This window comes from Calliopsis andreniformis, chromosome 9, assembly GCF_051401765.1.
Source record: "Calliopsis andreniformis isolate RMS-2024a chromosome 9, iyCalAndr_principal, whole genome shotgun sequence".
NCBI classification, from domain to species: domain Eukaryota; kingdom Metazoa; phylum Arthropoda; class Insecta; order Hymenoptera; family Andrenidae; genus Calliopsis; species Calliopsis andreniformis.
This window is the reverse complement of record NC_135070.1, coordinates 17,617,961-17,633,614: the sequence shown is the minus strand read 5'-3', so window position 1 is coordinate 17,633,614 and position 15,654 is coordinate 17,617,961. Positions and strand designations below refer to the sequence as shown.

At 45.3% G+C, this 15,654-nt stretch overlaps 1 protein-coding gene across 6 annotated transcripts in view; it reads right to left on the bottom strand.

Moving 5' to 3' along the window:
* Ca-beta (Calcium channel protein beta subunit) overlaps positions 1-15,654 on the bottom strand; it is a 68,362-nt gene that overhangs the window by 19,827 nt on the left and 32,881 nt on the right. The gene's annotated exons all lie outside the window — the stretch shown is intronic.

The following is a 15,654-nucleotide window of genomic DNA, read 5'->3' as shown; positions in this document are numbered from 1 at the left end:
CGCGCGAAGGAAATGACGGAGGCGTCGGCGTCGAAGCGCAGAGATAAATCACCTTTTGTACTGTGTCGCTTGGGAGACTCATTTGACGCTCGAGTGAAATATGGTCGAGGAGGCTAGCGGCGAATCGTGAAGGTAATCGTGTCATTGTCTCGAGGTTGGGGATTAAAAACTGTCACGATCGTGGCTTTGCTGTCTCCGCACCTTTTTAGGGAATAGGGAAGAGCTGATCGAAGGGGCTGGTCATGGGTGTTGTGATCGATAAGTAGGTCTGGGTTGTGTCTAGATTGCGATTAGACTGGCGCGCTTCTAAAATTTGTCAAAGCTGAACAGGTACGCCAGATGAAGCAGCCTTCGCGGCGGTGGCGTGATTCGGGGATCAGAATTGGACTGTGTGAGAAATACGTCGATGATTTTGTGAGGTTTGTTGCCGTAAGATCTTTGGAACGTGCTTCGGAAGTGCACTTTTAGCTTGATCGATGAAAAGAGAGAGGAATTCGGAATTTTCGTTCTGAGAATCTGGTGACTTATTTTTGTTCAGTAATTTCTGCTTTGTTCTACTTGCTAATTCTCTTCATTTCTATGTTTGCTTTCAATCTGAAGCTGAACCGAGTCAGAAGAAAAAACATTGAAGACTTCCTTTTTTTAGTCTTTCGATAGCAAAATGTATGTACACATTAATCATTGGTACACGTGTCCAATAAAGCTATAATAAACGACTTTATCAACCCAGGGACCCAAAATCGATGCTCTTTGTCAGCTGCTCATGTGTATAGAACCCCTTGGGTAGCGTTCACCTGATCAAAAATAGCTCCTCCCCGTTGTATTACCCCAAAAGGCAGAGAAAGACAGTTATTTGACTTTCGGTTCGAAGGTTCAGTCAACTTTGACGCTGGCTTCTATGGAAGCTTCGATTTCGCGACCGAACAGGATAAACCCAAAGAACATCGGCATTGTGAGGCGAGTCTGAGTAGAAGTTGTTCCCGAAAGCCGACGTTCGCTTCGCTGGTGAAGAAAGAATGAACGCGGTCAATAGACGACAACGGCATTGTGCTTGCAAAGGATACATGTAGAGACTGCGCAATCTGATCCTCAAACCCCTAAATATCCTTTCCTTTTATCGTCGATTTTCCTAATAAACGTTTTCGAAGCTCTTGAAAGGCTTGCCTCAGCCTCCTATTGTACACACTCGAAGCTGTTAGTTGAAAGGCTGTTTTAAACGAGTGCATCTGAAATACAATTGAAATGAGAACAGTGTTCGGAACTGCTTTCATTGTGCGGAAACTGTGAGCCTGTTGAAGTTTAACTCCTTTTTGCTGGGAAGCTTGATTTAAGAGAATGCCATCTCATCTTTTTTAAAGGGTTTAGAGCTTTTCAGACTGTTTAGTGGATTCAAATTTTCCAGGCAAATGAAATCCTCGGTGCAAAGCACTGTGCTTAAGTACTTGAGCTTTAACCGGTTGCAACAAATGCGGATTCAACGACAGCCCGTCGACATGCTTCCCCGACGGGTTTTCAGGAATTTAACTAGGTCAGCTTCCTATTTTGTCGCTCTGGGGCAAGACACAGTGTTAGCAATTCCCTTAATCGACGATTATTTTTCATTCATTCGGGGTTCCTGTAGCGGCGTGTTATTCTGATAAACGTTCCACTGCTGCTCTAAATTGTGATATTCTCGGAAAAAGAATTGCGTGTAGGTAAGAGGAAAAAAAATGAAAAATTAGTGGATGTTAGTTCTATGGTAGAAAATCATTCAATACTTAACAGTTCTTGGTATGTCGCAATATACAAACACAAGTGCAAACAATACGGGGTCTGCATTGTTGACCTATAGAAATTCCACGTAGAAAGCCACGTAGTATAGATTGTCCTGATCCAAGAGAAAGGGCTAGGATGGTCGTCCTGAACCAGTCAAAGGGGGGAGTCCAAAGGAGGAGGCCATGGGGAGAGTCCATGGGGAGAGTCCATGGGGAGAGTCCATGGGGAGAGTCCATGGGGAGAGTCCATGGGGAGAGTCCATGGGGAGAGTCCATGGGGAGAGTCCATGGGGAGAGTCCATGGGGAGAGTCCATGGGGAGAGTCCATGGGGGGAGTCCATGGGGGGAGTCCATAAGGGAGTCCATGGAGGAAGTCCCTCCTCAGGATCTGGACCCGCCGGAGGCCCCGGCGCGAGTGAGACACTCGAGCTCTTCCAAGGATACTTATACTCTCTGACCAGAAGTGGGACAACCAATGAAATGAGTTCTTTGGTGGTGGAAGTTACGAGATTATTCCAACGAAGAATAATTTGTGAAAAATTGACATTTCCCGTAAAATAACCATCGAAGTCCTTGAATTAGCCCTTGATCTAGCCCTCGATCTAAACCTTGGTCTGGCCCTTGGTCTAGCTCGACTTTTTAATCGTAAGATTTTTTTATTATTTCTAGTTTGTAAATTTCTGTTTTACCCTCTTGTTTTGGGGGAGGATCCCACAATTACTGATGTTGTTCAATCGATCCTCTCTCATTTCTCGCTCATTGTACGAAGACAGCGCATCCGCCGAGAAATTTCATCTTTAATGTTATTTTAGACTGAATCGATAACGTCGGATGTGACAGGAAAATGGTAAGGGAGTTCGCCCAACCTCCCTCCTGAACGCGTGACAAAAGAATACATTATGTGATAGGTCGTTCCTATACTTCATCAGTATTAAATTCTCGGAAAATTCTTATTTCCCGCCGAAGGATACCGACAAGACAGAATCCGTTTTTACCGACGAATGATAGAACAGATATTACACGTAACTTGGTTGTAAGTAACCTCAACGCCGTCAGATGACTCTAAATGACCGAATAAGATGAGAGCTCCAATTTCAAATGATTCATTTATAGAATTTTTCAAGTAAAAGGAGTAAATTTGTTCATTTTCAAAGCTCTGTACAGAAAGGATCTGAAAAGTAAAGAGGTCTGAGTAACCGATCTCAGTAACAAACAACGAGTATCTCAAAATTAGATAAATTAATGATAGATATTATTCGAACGTCGCTCCTTCACCGGAAGGATTCATCGCATTCTTTAGCAATCGTTACATAAATATTTCCTGCTTTAATTATTCACTGCCATGGCATTTCTGCTGTTTTTCTTGCCTGCTGCTACTACCAATTCCTTCTTTGTACGATTCTTTACCGCTATCTCTCCACATAATCTCAATCAATTTCTTCTCATAATCAGTATACATCAATAGAGTCTAAATAAGTAAATTACTAATAGCATTTCTACTCTTTCTCATAAGTATTGTAATTTACTGACAACTGATGTTGAATTACATTAAAGGAATATATTAATTGACGAATTGGCACGAGTCCAAAACTCTGTAACACAAATTTATTGCGACAATTACATTAAACACTTAGTGTCATCTATTACTTCACAAAGTTCCCACTTATTGTTAGTCTCCTTATAATTTTGAGGTACAAACTGAAATTACCCTATTGCACATGATACATTTCATCATCCATTCTCCACCTAACGTACAGACTCGTCAACCAGCCAACTGAAACGATCCCATGGCTCACGAAAACCGAGACAGTAGCACATTCATCAACCCCTTCCCCCAAAGAACTATCAGTATCCCCTCTCCCTTGCCCATATCCCTTCCCAGCGTCCAGTTCTCAGCCCATTGTCAATCAGCCGAAATTTCGGAGCTGATCTGCCGTGCTTCCGCACCTGTTTCGCTTCAGCCGCGGTTGCATCACCGTAGCCGTTGCCTCCGGAAATGTAGGCCGCCTCTAGCTGACGAGCAAAGCAGATTTAGCATCTTCGTGACCCTCCCGTCGCTCCGCCGCGTTTACACTGACGAGCTTCGAGCTTTTCCAGTGGCACGCGAGAAACGGCCGTATTCCGTGACACGGAGAAGAGGAGCACGATCGCCAGCTGCACCAGCGGCCGATACTCGACGAAGGTCGAGCCGTAAATTGTTCTCGATTGCGGCGAATTGCCGGACCGATCGCTATCGTGCCCCTCGAAAATTATTTTCTCGACTGCCGCCTGTGCACGAGCGCGGTAACGAACCAGTGGTAATTGCCGCGTCGCCTAATGCCCCCTCATTTCCTTTGCTTCGCGTTAACTCTCGCACCCGCGTCGCTTATCGCGCAATTAAGAAATTAAAGTTCGCCGTTCGGCGATAAAGACTCGTCCTGATGCAAATACTCTGCTCGCGAGGCCTGTGAGGGAACTCGTGTCCCGAGCTTCTTGCTCGCTCCAAGGGTTTTCTGCGAGCCCCCCGTATACACTTACAGACCGTTTCGTGCGGGATGGTTCCGTTCGGGGAGTTGGTTCGTGCTTTTTCTAGGCTTAGGGGGAGAATAGTTTGTAGTCGGAATGTTTTGGGTGATACGTAGGTCCGTGTCCTTTCCAGAATTTATGGGAGCTGACTGTGGTGGGTTGATAAAAGATCGCAAGAATTTTTGGACTTAAATACGAGTAGTTAAATTAAGTTACTACTCGTTACGAGTAGGTAACGAGTAAATAGATTTTAGGGGGTTCCAGATTTAGAAAGTCCTGCGCGAGGTACAGGATAAAATAGAGTGTAATTATTAGTATCATAATGTCTATTATGGAACTAGATTTTAGTAAAATACAGTCAATGCAGAAAATTCTATGTAAGGCAAATTATACGAATTTCCATATATAGGGGGATCAGTAAAAGTATGGAATATTGTATGTAGATTGAGATAAGTCTGCAGTCTGCATAGAGAACCGCAGCAGATTACCCTCAGTATTTTAAGTAGATATGCATGTATGTATGTACAAGGTCTGTTCCAAAAGTTACGAGAGTTCTTATTTTATAGTCCCCTTAATTCTTAACCCTGAATAAAAGAAGAGTGAACTGCCTCATGAACTTGAAGCCTTGTTAAACTAATCAGTTTATATACATCTCAATCAATTTCATTAAATAAGTGACCATGTGATTAAAGGATACACCACAGCGATGCTTAAACACAAAACGAAATTGCAGTATTTTGCAAACTCCTTACATTTTAAATTTTAGTCTCTGTGTTCTGTTCGATTCAAACATTAAAAATCGCCTGGAGGGTCATTATTTTCAAATGGCTAAAAATATTCAGAAGGCCGTGACCGACCGAATGAGCACCCCAAGAGAGGAAGACATTCAACACTGATTTCAGAAGCAACGGGAAACGTCTTCATTAGAGAGTTGCTTCACAAAGGAAGCACTTTAAAGATCACATTGATTAACCAAAATATAAAATAGAACAGCCTTCGCAAATGCAAATATAGCAGTGACCAAAAGTAACTGGAACATTTCAAAAACTCTATATTCATCAGTTTATCTTTCACAGAATGGGGAAATTCCTTAAAAATGGTCAATACCTATACCATGACTAATCGAATTCAGAATCACAGTTATTTCTATATATACAACACATGATCAGCATAAAATATTCTTCTCAACGTTACTATACCTTCTTTCTACTCCACATAAGGTGGTCTATGGTACACTCTCCAGACAACAAAGCTTCTAATGCCCAAATCTCTGGCGCAAAGCGCAAAGTGTCCTAATTGCTCAGCGAAACACCCGGAAATTCGAATTGTACTCGGCCGTGTCAATTTACTCCGACTCGATCCTCTCGAGTTACAATGTTCGAAGAACAACGGCAAACTCCGTCGTTTTCGGGCAGCAGTAAACAGGGTCCCCGCGGTGGGTTTGGTTCCCTGAAGGGCCCAGCCAACAGGCGGCAGATGGCAAGCACCTGACCGCGTTCCCTTTCGGAGAGGTCCTGGGTCCCTTCACGATAACATCGAGTATCTTCGAATTTTATGTATCGTTCGTTTTGCACGAATCGCGGCCTCGTTGCGCTTAGAACGAAGGGCGTCCGTCTTCGCGTACCGAGAACGAAACGCCAGGGAATTGTGTACGCAGCTCGATACGGTGCCCTTGAACCGACAACGCAGACGACGACACGGAGAATCATGAAGGCGAATTAGATCCAATCGAATGATTAAGGACGACAGGCGACCGCTCGAGGTGGACTCGATTACCTCGAGATAGCGTAACTCGAACGAGAATACACATCGACACTGTACAGTCGACCGATCCGAGACTGATAGAACCGTGTTCTCGTGCTCCCCTTGTTCCGTCCCCATCGATGAACAATAGTCTCGCTCGAAAGGGAAGGAATACAGGAACATACATATTCTCTCGTCATAAGATCACTAGCTTGTTGCAACTTCAAATTATTTAATTCCATAGAATATTAACATCAGCTCTGATCAGGCCAGAATGGACCATCATGAGTATGAGATGTCTGCAGAAACATATACACCTCAATGTGAGTCTACATCGAGGAAACACTGTACTATTCGAAAACAGACTCAAGGATTACGACAAATATCGTCTCATCAAGACAATACAAATTGCACGCATAATCGCCAATTATTCCCCCGTCCCTCGATGATCGGATAGTCGAGCGTAATTGCACCAGCCTATCGAACGCTGCTCATTATCTCTGTCGTCTTCAGGCGAATCGGCCGCGACAGCAATTACACCGGCCGCCGAGGGCCCACGTTTTGTGGGTCACCGCTATACCAGCCTCCACGAGTAGTAGACGTTCTTGCTCACCAAGTGGCGACGCCGTGAACAACGTAACACGGGATCAAGAAAAGTGGGAGACGGGCCAATAATTACGTCGGTCGTTGCTCTAGGCGCACGACATGCCTGGGCTATTAAGCAACGAGCTACGTGTACCGAACGGAGTTGGAATAATCGGGGCTCACGTTTTACGCTCGTACTTTAGGGATTACATAGACTCGAGGGGCAAAGAAACAGCGTAAACTGTGAAGTTTCTACTGGGACGTCATACACTTTTTTTGGGCTAACTTAGTTTTGGTCCCTCGAGTCTGTAAAATTGGACTAAAATAAACTTCAGGCATTTGTAATAATGGATTTGAGAGTTTAGAAGACAAATGTGTAGAATCTGGACATCTGGATTTACCATTTCTGAGGTTGGTGTTGCAATCTATTATAATAGTATTGGGAAAACTAATATTTGAATTTTTCAAATTGTCTTAGAAGAAAAAGAGTACTAAATATTGTTTTAGGTAATGAAAAATAATTTGAGACTCAAACGAGTCAAAAAACAAATTGCAGGTACCTCAAGAATTCGTAGCCTCTGGAGTTGGATCGTTAAAGTTTCCCTGAATTAGACATTTTCTCCAAGCCCGTCATTTAGGTACCCTCAGTAGAAAAAAGGTACACACTTTAATCGCTTATAATTCTAGCGTTACCGCACAACCCAGCGCAAATAAGTTCGCTAGGTCTCGGACAACGAAGAACTTCCTGGCAATCTTGGCTGCCCCCTTTGCTAGGACTCTCCAAAACGCAGCCACTTTCGACGGTCGCTTAAAGGCACCTCTATTTAGTGGAGTTTTATGCAAATTCGGGGATCGGTAAGACCCTTTTCTGTTCCTAGCGCGGGTGATATGTGAGCGGTATGAAGCGTTCGTTAAACCGAAGGCCCTTCTTTTCGAAGAGCAGTTGGTGGAAGGATTCCCAGGAAGGCTGGGGCATCTTTTATTGCGCCGACTTTGTACGAATTTCGTGGTCCGGTAGAATTTTACGATCCGAAGCGTGTTTCGTCGAAGCTAACGCGGTCGATACGCGCGACGGGCCGACGAATTACATAAAATTCTCGGGACGGACGAAAGAGCGAGTTCCCTCGAGTTTTTATCGCAATTTCATAAAAGCGTATCCACCGAAAATTTTATTGTACCGTTTATTTTCTCGGCTGGAACACGGGGCCGTTAAGAAACGGTCTTAGGATAATCCTGTCGTACGTTTTACAGCCGCACTTACACGGCCCTGTTGCACACCCACTAGGGCCCCGTGTACACACGCGTGCACTCACACAGAGGGACGTGCGGGTATACAGCCCGCGCGTATGCCTCTATACCGTCCAGCTTTCTCTTTTTATAGCCTTCTAAGCATTGAGCCCGCCTCCAGAGTCCGAGGCTAGCACACAAAGCCAGAAACGTGAAGTGCCGGTTGCACGGACACATGTTGCACGCGTGGGTGTAACGTGACTACGTGTGCTGGACGCGGAGGATGGAGCTCCCATCGGGGTACCATTTTTGTACGAACCAGGTCCCCCCAGCGGGCCACGGAAATAATATCTCTTGTTGTGCTCGTTTTGACGAATCAGCGGCTGACGATGTTTAGCCGAGAAATCTTTCAGACTACAGAATCTTAAGGGGCTTTCAGATGTTGGAGTCTTAAGGTGTGTTGGGTAGCTTTTCATGTGGGTCGTTGAGTAAAATGGAGTAATAATTAAGTAGAAGGTATGGAAATTAAATTTTCAAATAAAGCTGGAAGTTGCAGTATTCCTTCGTAAAAAATAATGGAGACAGTAATAAACTTACAGCGAGGGATACTAATAAGTACTAACTTACAGGGACAATTGGAACATTGCGATAAACAAGGACATTCTGCATAAGCTACTTCATTTACATACGGGAACGTAAAGAGCGTAAAGGCTGACAAGCGTTAATTAAGGGAAGTTTGTCTGACTTTTTAAACGATATCAACGAAATAGTTACAATAAAATATTACCTGCAGTAAAAATGGTAAAACTTGAACAAGCTCCTTAACTAACCCCTTGGCATGTCGACAAGCACAACTAATCTTCTCATATGCAAATGAAGAAGTACACTCCCCCAGAGTTTCACCGTATATCGTAAAGTTCTGTCCCCGCCGAAAGCCCCTCCCAAAGCCCTGAAGTCCAGGGTAAGAGACGATGTCGCCAAGAGGGCGAAACTTGACGCACATTCGCGATAGGTTTCTCGCACTTAGCACCCCTAATCACTCGCGTGGAGCGTCGCGAACCGTGGTTGCTCCGTTTCTCATGCAAATGGTGCGACAGATAACAAGCAAGTGGTCGAAAGTACCGGTAGGGGTATAACGAGGCAATATTTTTCCCCGTGGCTTGAATTCCCGCGCGATCGACCCTCATAATCGCGGCCAGTTTCAGTTTTTATTCCCGTATTTAAGCCGATTTATCGCGGCCATTACACGCAAGACACGGTTTACCGATAAACGCTCGATCCCCCACTTTGTTTTTACACAGGCCCGCTAAAATGCTTCTCGAATAATAATTAAACGATTCTGGTGGCGTCGTCGTGCGTCATTGTCGCCACCTGGCCACCTCGATTTTTCGCCAGTGGCTCGGTTATCGAGGGCGCAATTAAGCCGCCACCAAGGCTCCGCTGATAAAGTTATTAGAGGGCACTCAGCCACTCTTGGCGAAAATCCATACGAGCGCGGTGCCGCGAGAAATCGTTTCGGTGGCTCTCGAATAACAGGAATCCGTTCGATACTCGTTGCTATAAGTGGCACGAGTACTCAGACACGCGCGAGCCCCGCAAATTACTACGGCTCGGCTGTTTACAGTCATTGGCACGTAACCGCGGCACACGCGCTCGATCGCGTTTCCACGCGCCTCTCCACGATCCCTGGTGTATTGATGGCGGTGATGGTGGTGGTGGCAGTGGTCACGCGAACGAGAAAATCGTCATTGACTCACGATTACGCAACGGGATCGCGATGATTCTATAAATCGAACGATGCGATGAGCGGTAGCTGCCTAGCGTTTGTTTTCTTTACGAAATCTATGGCTCTTTGAGACCCCTGCTTTCGTCGGTTCTGGAGTTTTAAACAACTTTCGATGAACTGCGGTTGTTACTGCATCCTTGAGACGGTCTGGAGATGGGCTAGTTTGTTTTTAACTTGCTTGAAAGAAGAATGGAGTGGGTATTAATGCGAAACAGAGATTTTTTAGTGTTTCCATTATTAATGTTTCGGATCTCTGTTTCTTCTGTTATCTACGCTTCTACGGTTCCTCTTCCGGGTCTCTACCTTTTCTCCCCCTTTTCCTGCTACGTTTCCACCACCCCTCATTTGTGTTCCCCTTCTCTTTCTTCAGTCTACACTTCGCCTCTCCCCTAATTCTTATACTCCTACACTATTTAACCCTCCTCTTCTTTTCTTCCCCTTTCCCTTTCTTCTCGTCTAATTATTATTAAATTGCTCAACAAAATTCAAAGAAAAAATAAAACTTCGATTACTTCTGTGTTTCCCAACAACTACTCACGATACTCAGCAAATCTAATTGCATCCACTGAATTGTTTACAATTACATTGGCATCCAATGCACGACAGCTCTATCAACATCGTTCCATAGCTCTTCCGCAAGTCACTGATACTTCATCCTTGCAGGAAGTAACTTCTGAAACCTGCAAACTTCACTATAAGTACGCAATTCTTCTCTAAAAATAGCACCTGAGGTTTGCTTCAACCGGTACCTACTTTTAGAGAACCTCGAACCTTCCTCGATCACGATATCCCTTCAACACCGCAATCTCCTATGAATCCAACTACCTACAGCGGTTTCAAAACTCTTCCATAAAGTCCCCCCTTCATCAAATGACGCAACAGTCTACAGAAGTTACAGAATTTTGTTCAGCGAATAAACCATAAAATGAGTAACATAGTAGAAAGTAATACGAGCATTAACGACGATGGTCGTTCGTTAACGTGCAAATGTAATCGTCGAAAAAAGACGACTGAACGAGTACCCCACAGGGCCCTTCAGCTTTTCCTCGCAATTCCTCGAAGCAGCAATTAAGATCGAAGCAATTCCTTTTGCGAGCAGGTTTCGCCGGCAGGTATTTTTCTTTTGCGCTATTAACGAGCCTCCGTGAGAATAATAATTTAATCGCCCCACGCCGTGCTGTTTGTCTCTTTGCACGGATTCACACAGACACAGGGGCCAGCTATGTAACATGTTTGTCCGGTTATTATTATGCGCAACCTAATTACCGGCCAATGGTTTCATGGAACGCCATCCGAAATCCAATTGACGAGATGTCCATGCGATTGCCGCCGATTCACCGACGAATTAAACGGCCGGTGCTGCTCGCTGTCGGTCGTCGAAACATTTACATATTTAATGCCAAGGACTTGTCGTGAGTTATACCCAAGATGTGGGCGTTGCCCACACGCCTGGATTTCATGATTTCCTTGCAAAATCTCTGTTTTTCGACAGTGCTCGGCCGAGCAAACATGCCACTGATCGTCGAGCTCCGTTAATTAAACGTAATATCGCGGTGGTATAAAAAACGCTACTAGTGTGCCTCTTCCGTAGAATGATTTGCGGTAACGCTTTAATTAGAGTTCAGATAATATACATATGATATGTTTGTTTTAAAGTATGGTGACGGAGAGATGATTATCGCGCAGGTGAAGTAATTGTCTGAATTTCATTGAAGGTTGTTACTTTGTTGCCTTGTTATTTTTCTCTTCAGAACGTGTTTTTTAAAAACAGAATTATTGGCTTCAAATTTTTTAACGAATCTGTCCACGCGATGAAAAATTACATCGGTCCATTCTTCAGTTGAAAATATCGCTTATCTCATTTTATCAACGTCTGAATCAAGTCGAAGAGCAATGCGAATACGTTGACCGAAAGCGGCTCGAAACAATTGGAGGCCCTCGAATCAGAAGGATAAACAGTTCTCGGAGAATAAATCAAATATCGCGAATGAAAGAAATAAGTATAGCCCGAATTTAATACGGCAGTGTTTTCGTCGGTATGAGTGGCTCTCGAAATAGCGCTTATCTCAGAGGAGTACGTGATCCTCTAATTATTTCGAGCAGCGTATTGCGTGATACGTATGTGAGCACTGCCGTAAGTTGAATGACGAGGCGCGTTTAAATGACTCCGAATGTTCGCGTGTATGGAGCGTCGCGGATACTCGCACACGCGACGCCACTAGTAATGACGACGACGGAGTCATCCTATTGTCAAGAATGACTGGCCGTTTTATCGATTCTATTTACGGATTGATGGACACTTCTACTCTATCGTTTGTCAACAGAGTTGTCTCGCTACCAGCGGCTCGATAGCTTCATTCATTCGGTGTCGACAGAAAACTTGTGTCGCGAATGGGGGGCGTTCTATATTCCAGCTTTCACGTCGTATTTACAGAACGATTACACGTTGAAAATAGAAAAAACGATGTAATATATTGAACACATGAATCATTTTTCCATTACGTTTGTTACACGGCACAAGCCTTTAATTTTCTCTTTCATATATTCAAATTATATTGGATATGAATTATTCATATAATAAATTGAACTAAAACTAATTAAGAAACTAACAGCATTAGAAATTATTACTCCAAACCATACATGAAATTGTTGTTAATGATATGCGTAACTTTTCATGAAATAACTTTCTACGACTCAATTTAGCAATCTCAGTCGGCCGTCAATCTCATTTACGTACTCTCATGCGTCGTACTTGCAAAGTTGCAAGTAGACCCTAGAGGACAAGGAACTGCTCAGTTCGCCTCTGTGACATCATCTCCGAGAACAACTAACAAGTATGAACTTCAGCCCCAAGGGACTTGTCCCCACAGGACTCTCCTTTTCCCTAGTCTCTAGTTCCTAGCACCCTCTCTTCAATCCCATCTGCTTAATTCCTAGTCCCACAAGAAACAGTATTTTCGTTACCAAAAAATTTCTTTCATATGACGATACGAGTGTTTTCACCTAGAACAAACTTTAGACCATAAATACACTTCTAACCCTCTATAAAAAGAATCTCGATTTTCCTCTCTCCACAATTCTCAGCATCTTCCTTTCATCCACTCATCTTATCTCTTCAGACATCCTCGACTCAACAGCTTGGAAAAATCGCACAAGAGTATTCACCGTCAATAAACCACCCCCCTACCACTTTCGGTCAGCGGATGTCGTTACACGGTGAGCTCGATTCACGTTACATACGTGTATTCGTGGCAGTCGAGCGCGCGATAATAAACCCATAGCCGCGATAAAGATAAAGAGGTATCGCGGGACAGAAGCGTAAAGTTATACGAGGCAAATATATCAACGAACAGTACGGTTTTTAAGGCGGTCATTATTTTCCAACTAGTTAACAACTTCTGCTGAAAGCCGAGCATATCGATTATCGTCTGCCATAAATATCCTAACGATTTCACGAGCCCTAGATGCCGTTCAACGATCGTGCCCGAGCGAAACAGGTCCTGCTTTGACGCCGCGTGTTCCTGCGCCGCGCGTGGGTGTACGGCACCTCCGTTCCGCGCGAATCGACTTTCACGAAACGAATCGCGAGCCAAAGCATCTGTGTGCACGCTAGTAATCGCGACACCGCGCGAGGGAACCCGTTCACCCGAGACCACTGCATTTCCTACGTGCACAAATCACTCGGCTCCCTTAAGTAACGCAATTAAAACGTTCGGGGCACAGAAGCCGCGGAATCACTTACCTCGACCCGCTTTTATCCTCGACGGAAGAAGAACTCGCTGGAACTGGTTCCATTACCGACGCCAAATTAACTTTAATGCGCGAGGACATTGGAGCCTCGAGGCAACGGTTCTTCCATGGGGTGTAATAATTAGCGACGAATGTCCGCGCGACATGGAAGAATATCTCTCACAAAATTTTTAATGGGGAACTTTTCATTCCCAGGGATCTGAGATTCGAGTAATATAGGGGGAGTATTTCTTGTAATGGTTCTGATAACAGTTCTTGGAACTGGTCCTGGGATTATCATTATGGAAGATTGGGGAGAATTGAAGAATAAGAAAATTTCAGTACTTTATCGTCTTCTCTCAGAGCCTGTTTCTACTATTTCAGTTGAAATGCCCATACGAATATTTCTTAACACTCTCTCTGCAATCCGAATTTCAACAAAACTAGAGACCTTCACCTCAGCGACCTCCACACCGATCTCCCCCATTCCCCAGAGTGTACACTCCCGAAGAACGTTTCCTTAAGATCACGTTTTATTTCTCTCGTCGCAGTATTTAGACGTCAAGGCGAAACAGGAGAAGCACCAAGAGCTCCTTGTACGCGACCATGCGCGGCAGTCGAGACACAGCGATAAATTCACCGAAACGCTCCGTAAAATGGCGCGGGTGTGCGATGAATCTCGTTCGCTCGCTTCAGCGCAACGTTGGCTTAATGGTTGCGCGAGAGAAAGCAAGTAGAATTGCCGCGGCAGCTAGCGAGGCATTTCGCTCGATCGGAATTGCCGTGGTTTATCCGTGTTATAGGCACTTAGGTTTCGCGACGAGTGGCAGGCGGCTCGACCTCGCGACGAACCGTAAGAACCGAGCAGGCTTTCTTGCTCGTTTGCGGCGACCAGGATTTATAGCGCGACGAGCTTCCCGCCGTCCGCCTGATAAAATATCGCGTGGACCCTGCGCAAACGACGATAATTACAAGAAAAGCCCATGTTTCATGCATCGCGCGTCCGAACGACGGAAACGGGGACGATGACGGTTCAGCGCTGTTGTAATGGACGCGGCAGGCGATTTTTGCGTCCACCTTTTTCACGGTGTACGCCCGCCGATTCCAGGATCGCGTGACAAACTTTCTAACTGGCGGCACGCCGCCATAATTCACCCGAGCAGCCACCGCTTTCGATCGGGAACCTCGACGGAACGCGCGCTGCTCGAAGAGGCGAGGAGAGCAGCGAGGAGAGCAGCGAGGACCCCGACGAGTAACGAAGAAAAGGTACGTCGCTTAAAGAGTCCAGTCATCTCCACGCAGCTGACCTTGATCTTGAGAGGAGGAGAGAGAGAGGGAGCGGTAAGGTGCACCAAGAGGGCCAGAAATAAAGGCGGCAGTTAAGGCGCGTTTCACCACCTTCTTGTTTTTGACACTCGCACACGGATTCGGGGAACTGCCGCCGAGATGAAATTCGACTTGCTTTGTTGAACGTTGCTTCGCGATAGCGCGGATGCAAATGAAGACGGTGCAGGTAGTTGCCTCGCGTTATATGCTACTTTGTGGGATTCTTGAATTTCTGTGTGGTAGATGTTAATTACTTTCTTGGAGATTCTGGGATGAGTGCATGAGAGATGCTAATTGTTTTATAAGTACTTGAACTTCATTGCACACGTACTATCACGTGCAGTATTCCATATAATACTGGTAACTAATTTCATAGCACTCTAAATGCAAGCCAGCTTCATATTTTTCTATTGAACATTTTTAATCATTTTTTACTTTCTTAGAAGGCATTCCACTCTTGGTGAACTGTGGACGTGTTAATGGCCCCTGCGTTTATCCGCCGTCTGAAGCATTTCAGCAAATTTTCGCGATGAGAAAAGAGCATGCAACCTGTCCATCAGCAGAAACGAGAATCCCTGCTGGACGACGATTCCCTCCCTCTCTATCGTCCAATTCACCAGGGAAGCCATGCTCAGGAGCGTCTATAAGAGATCGATCGTCAGAAATTCGGGGCCCAAGAGTCTCGAGCCCGGCCTAAAGTTGGCGTAGTCGTAGAAAGACAGGGAGATGCCCGCGGGGTTTTTTCATGGTGTTGCGGGGGCCTGAACGGCGGCGGTGGTTGTGGTGGTTCCATGGTGCAGCGTCGCCCTGCACACGGGCCCGTAGCCACTCTCGGCAGACGTAGCGTTTTCGCTCTCCTCTCTCGCGGTGCTCGCCGCGGTATAATGGCAACGTGTTTTCGTCTAATGTACTTTTTGTGATGTCCTTGATGGAGGAGTCTGCGAATGCAGAACTACGAGGCAGGCCCGGTGGGGCCTGGCAGCGCGCGGCGAGACGGGA